Raw genomic sequence first — 6726 nt, forward strand, 5'->3', positions numbered from 1 at the left:
TTTAACCCAAAGAAAATTATTACTAAACCACTTAGCCATTTTTCTTGAAACACTTTGTGTGTAGAAATATATTTGAAGCTAAGATCATAAAACATAAGTTATATCTCGGTTTGAGGGGTTTTAAGGCTAGATCCAACATAAAAACACATAAAAGCATACATATAAGCATGGAAATCATCCAAGGCATACAAAACACATATAGATCTACACTTTCACTTGTATTCCCCCCCCCCCCCACAAAACTCATAAAAACAGAAAATAGGGGGTATGAAGCTCACCTTGGGTGTTGATTCGGTTTTTGAAGAAAGATTGGAAGAAATGAAGTGATTTTTGGCCTTTGCACTCCTTGATGAACTTTTCGAGATTATGGGGGTTTCTAGAGTGCAAGATCATGATTTTTGCATGGATTAGGAAGAGATATTTGATAAATAAGGAATACAAGTCATAGATCCAAGCAAAACCTTACCTTAGATGATGATTTTTGTGGAAGAACCTTCTTGAATGCTTCCTAATTTTCGAGATTTTGGATGGAGAATAAGGGAGTGTTCTTGAGAGAGTTGAGAGATTTTTGTGAGTTTGTGTGTGTGAGTATGGCCGAGAGTGAGAGAGGAGAGAAGGAAGAAGTGATTTTGAAGTGATGTTGCATGGATACATGGACTATATTGCATGGATACCCTATGGACAATAATGAGGTGGCACACTTAAGTCAACTCTTCCTTATCTTCTTGGGTTTGGGCCTTTGGGCCGAGAATGGTGGGGAAAAAAAAAGATTTTTGGGCCTTTTGGCCCTTAAGCCCAATATTTGAGGTAGTTTGGGTGATCATTGGCCTTATAAAATAAAATTGTGATTTTTATGCTTTATTAGGCTAGGTTAGGTTAAATTATGGATCAAAGCTTGTGATTTATTTCATTCTAGGTCCAACATGGTCCAAAATGTTGAAATAAATAAGTGTGGGTCCAATTAGAGCCCAATTAGGGTTCTAAGCCCATGATAGTCTAATTGGAAGCTTATTGGCCCATTTGGATCCAATAAGGAAGTTATAGTCTAAAATAGACTTAACAAGAACTTCTAGGGTCTCCAATTGTTTGATGACTATTTGTAGTACTAGCATGTTGTGTTTGATTGAAGTTTTTGATTCACATTAACTTGAATGTATAGATTACATGGCTCAAAATTTACAGTTGTGACAGTATAGTTAGGAGATACTACTTAAAATTCCAAGTACAAGGAATCGCGCAAGAGTCAGTTCATTCATGAGTCTATACCAACATTTTATTTACAAGTATGCATTCTTCATAACAAGCTAGGATAATCTTTTCATAAAAAAAAGGTATTTCATTATATTACTCGTGAACTTGTTGTTAGCAATCATGTGAGACATATGGCTTTGTTAGTACCAAAACGAAAGTCCCCATCTTTAACCAGAGTCTCCTGGAGGGAGAGCGCGAATTTGTGTATAGATCTATATGGGTTTGACGAACCCGCACCTAAACTGTAAGCTCCAGTTAGACCGGTAGGTCTAGGGTGACAAATGTCGACATTAGTAGCACGTCTAGTATGGTTATGAGAAACTTACAAACCACGGACACAACAACTCTTGTACGTAGTAATATACATTTAACTCAATCATGCTCAGGGGGTAATAACTATACCATGGGATATTATTAGCATGTTCACAATTTCGGATAAACACCCTTTTAACCAATTTTACTTAAACAAAAGACTCATAGGGAGTATTAAAAATATATTTGATATAGATAAACTATTTTACAGTTCGGCGAGTTTCCACACCTTGAATATCCTAGTGCAAAAGGATACATTTTTAGTCATTATATTATTTTCCTTCCTTTACTTTGTGACACATTCACATGAACGACGAGGTAGGACATATTCAATATTGATAAACTATTTTCCTTACTACCTTTATATTGCGACTCATACACATAAACGACGAGGTAGACTATAACTTTTATAATAATAGTTAAACAAGGGAAAAACCGTCACATCAACAGTGATGCTTACTTACAAAACAGTCGGGTCTTGGTAGAAGACTACTTTTATACTAGTAGGAAATATAGGATTTCCTAGGGTTTTCAAACGTTTACAATTACTTACAAACATTTTCCAACTTTTCTCTAAATGTTTACAAGTCTTTACTTTATAGTTTTTACGAATCAAAGACGTATTAATACTTATGAATTCACCAGCTTTATTGCTGATACTCCCTTTCAAAATAAACTTGTATTCTCAGGTCACAAATAGACAGGTACGACGACCAGGTTTTGTGTAGCACCTGGTTCCTGGTACGTAAAATTTATCTTAGTGTTTTTCTTTTTAGCCTTGGACTCGGCGAGTCGTAGGTCCGACTCGCCGAGTAGGGACGGGATCCGGAACATGTTTAAGTTGGCGACTCGGCGAGTCCATATTCTGGACTCGGCGAGTCACTAATGTTTGATGAAACCCTAAATTTCAAGGGTTTGCACCCTATTTAAACCCCTTTTCCGCCCCAAGCTCGCCCCCATTCACCCTTAGAGCTCTATACCTCGTTCAAGCCTTGTTACTTGTGAGTTTGAAGCATCTGGTGTGTTTTCTTGAAGATTTGGAGTGGGAAGGAGAGTAGATCAAGAAGAAGAAGAGGAGGCCAGGCATCTTTGAGCTATCTCTGTGTTTTGTAACATCCCCTTCTGGCACGTATCACAATATTGTCCGCTTTGGATCACTCGGCACGAGGACTTCCCAGGGGGTCACCCATCCTGGTACTACTCCCGCCCAAGCACGCTTAACTGCAGAGTTCTTATGGGATCTGCTGCCCTCACGGCTTTAAAACGCGTTGTGATAGGGAAGGTATCCACACCCCTTATAAGGAATGCTTCGTTCTCCTTCCAAGCCGATGTGGGATCAGATCTAACCCACTTTCTATTGTGACATCCCCAATTTCACGGCCAAAAAAGACCGATTTGTTTATGCTTTGTTTTTAAAATCAGAGTAATCGTTTAAAGAAAACTGTTGCGGAATTTGTTCCCAAAAACAAAAATATGATAACCATTTATCCAAACATTTCTCAAAGAGAACGTATTTTCATTAAATAATAAAACCTTGGGATGTCATGTTCGATACAGACCAAAAGCATAATAAATATAAATTAGACCATACAATACTTATTTATAACTACTGATCTATAGTCCAAAATCTCTCGTCAAGTCCACCAACTTATACCCTTGTGCCATTACCTGTAATGAAAAGAAAACTGAGTGGGTCAGGCTTGGGAGCCTGGTGAGCATATAGGGTTTTCAACCCACAATAATATAATTATTATATTTGATCAGCAAATAATCAACCCAATTACCCATCCCCATTATCTTCTCAAGGTTTTACCCTAAGAACCAACTATCCTTCATTCATTTATTCCTAAGGAATTGGCACGAAATCCATTGCTGCCAAAGTTTATTTATCAAGTACTAAATCCATAGCTATCAGGCGCTAACTCCATAGTCACCAAGGTTCACTTAACAAGCGCTAACTCCATAGTCACCATGGCTTACTCAACAAGCACTAACTCCATAGTCACCATGGTTTACTCAACGTGCGCTAACTCCATAGTTGTCAAGGTTCATCAAATAGGCACGAAGTCACATCGTCGCCAAGGTTTATACAATAGGCGCTAACTCCATAGTCACCAACTATCCCATCTACCCAAGTTCTACCCAACATTTTCGTAGATATAAATACTTACACAGTTTAAATCATTTAACACTTGTATAAAACATCAACTCCACCCCATCTCCAATAGACAAATAATATATAAACACATAGCACGTATTTCATAGCAAATACTTCATATTTATGTGTTAAAAGAAAGTAACTACACACTCACTTGATTAGAAGATGATCGGACAACAATACGGCTTGTAGAAGTAGTATTCTTCGGTAGATCTGGAAGATCTTTACAAAAACCGGGCTCCTCGCGGGCAGTGCTTCGGCTCGGGAATCTTACTTCTCGGGATCTTTGGGACTTCGAAACTTGCTTCGGGGCTCGGGAATAATACCGGGGCTTCGGGGTACTTCTGGCACGCAAAACGATGCAAAACGGGAGAGAGAAGAGAGAAAAAGAGCAAATGAGCCGGCTGCCCTCGCATCCTATTTATAGGAGGCTGGAGCCTCGGAGTACGCTGGGCGTACGCGTCCGAATTCGTCATTGCTTACGTATCCGATGAACTCAAGTGGGAGGGACGTCACGCTTCGCTGTACGCTGGGCGTACTTCGGATGAGTCCGATGACTCCTCTTTGGATAATACCAAAATTTGGAATTAAATTTAAATATTAAATATTTAATAAACTTCGGAAATTCATATCTTCTTCATACGAACTTCGTTTTCGACATTCTTTATATCCACGCGTTGGTGAGACTACGCTCTACAACTTTCGTTAAGACTCCGTCGGCTAATTTTGAATTTTTATTAGTTAATTTTAGTAGGTCGGGACAGAAAACTTCGTTATAAATTCATAACTTCTTCGTTTGACGTCCGTTCTCGCCTAACTTTTCATCGCTTCGATACCAACAACAATATCTTCGATTCTCGTTTAGATTGATTTGACTGAAAACTGCTCGATCTCAAATCAATTATTTCGGGCTGCATACCGTTAAGTCGAAACTTCAATAAATCATAACTTCCTCATACGAAGTCAGATTTGGGCGTTCTATATATGTACGGAATCCTTGTAACATATACTAAAACTTAGTTAAGATTATTCATTCTAAATAATCTTTTATCAAAAAGTCATTTTTGACGTTTATCGTCTCTAAATTGACTAGCCCTAATCTACGGGCGTTACAATTATCTCCCCTTTAGGATGATTACGTCCCAGAATCATCAACGAAATAGGATTCGTATACTGACTCCAGAAGTTATCTCTCCATCCTAAGTAATAACCTTGATGCTCAATCCTGCACCTGCTCTTCTTACTATGTTGGACTTTAAATCGTAACCTTCAAGTTACAAAATAAGTCCTTATTGTGGACTCCTTCTTCTTAGGATAAATACATTCATTTATCTATTGTAACTAACCGATGGGTCGTGTTCCGATGACCTCTCATCGCAGTCGGACTCAATTTAATATGACCATTAGGGTCGGAATAACCATCATCCTACTAGTCATTACCGAAACAATGGTAATGACATGCTTGAATAAAATGGAAACAATTTCTAGCTTCTTTGTAACCTTGCGACTTTCCCTGATCCAAGTTCGAGTCCTATGCTTCCGGTAGTATAGATCTCTACTACCATTTACACCTACTCATACTCGTCCCAAGCATTGTCTCGCAGTTAACCAAGTCACCATACATAAATCATATAATCATTCAACACATCAGATAACAAAACCAGGGTTTATATTAATTCTTGAAACTATTACACAAAAGTTCAAGTTCACCCTATACTATGCCTCTAATAGGCTACATCATATGTTACTATTCGCACTGCTACTTCATAACTTGATTATTGGATATAAAATCCTCATCCTGGATTCGCTTCGTCGAGGATCATGTGGAATGCCCTTGGCTATGGCGGTGTGTTTTTCTTTGGGAAGTCTTTAGAAATATGCCCTTCTTCGTTACACCTATAGCACACCTTCTTGATAGGTGCGCACTTGTTGGCGTAGTGCCCTGTCTTCCCACATTTGTAGCAAGTCATTTCCTCGCTATATTTCCCGAAGTGTTTCTTCTTACACTTCTCACACCACTTAGCTTCATCTCTTCCCCCAGATTTCGAGAATTTGCTTTCTTTGTCGATTATTGAAGATCCTTCACGCTTCCTTTTCTCTCCAACTTCAGCTCTTTCCAGACCTTTTTCTTTTATTTGGGTCTCAACATTCTTGGCTGCCCAGATGGCGGCTTTCAGAGTGGTTGCTTGCTTGACTATCGGACCAAAGTCCGCAGGTAATCCATTGGCAAACTTGTTGACTTTGGAAAGTTCAGTTGGAATTAGGTATGGAATAATCTTCATCTTCTCCGTAAAGCTCGTAGCGTATTCAGTAACGCTCAATTTTCCCTTCTTTAGATTCTGGAACTCATTGTTGATTTCCAGAAGATCCTGCTTAGAGCAGTATTGCATTTTCATTTGCTCCACGAACTCTTCCCACGACATCTTGCTAGCTTCCCCCTTGGGCATTGAACCGGCCAGTAACATCCACCAGCTCAGTACTCCAGATTTTAATAGAGGGATTCCTAGAGCAGTCTTCTGTCTGTTGCTACACTCGCAACTTTCAAACATTGTCTCCAAATCGGAGATCCAGTCCATGACTTGCACCGGTGTCGGGCTCCCAAAAAGACATGGTGGCTTGGATGCCATGAAATCCTTGTACTTGCATCCACGTCCATCATTGCCTCCATCATGATAGTTTCCACGAACTATTGGTGGGTTGGCTTGACCAATGGTCCCACTATTGTTCCCTTCTTCTGACTGCCCCTCATTCAGCTCAGGCTGTTCATCTGGTATTAAGGGTTCACTCCTGTTGTTCAGCAACAATTGTCTAATCTCCTCCATTTGTTCAGCCATCATGGCTTGAATCATGGTTCGCACTACAGCCATTGTGATTGGTTCAGGTGTTGTTGCTACCACAGCCACTCGCTCAACCACTGGTGGTTGATTCCTATTTTCGTTCACGTTTCCAGCTCCACTCCTGGTTCGTGTCATTTTGATCTATACACCGAATAAGGTGAAATTAGA

Source organism: Lactuca sativa, chromosome 4, assembly GCF_002870075.4.
Source record: "Lactuca sativa cultivar Salinas chromosome 4, Lsat_Salinas_v11, whole genome shotgun sequence".
Lineage (NCBI taxonomy): Eukaryota > Viridiplantae > Streptophyta > Magnoliopsida > Asterales > Asteraceae > Lactuca > Lactuca sativa.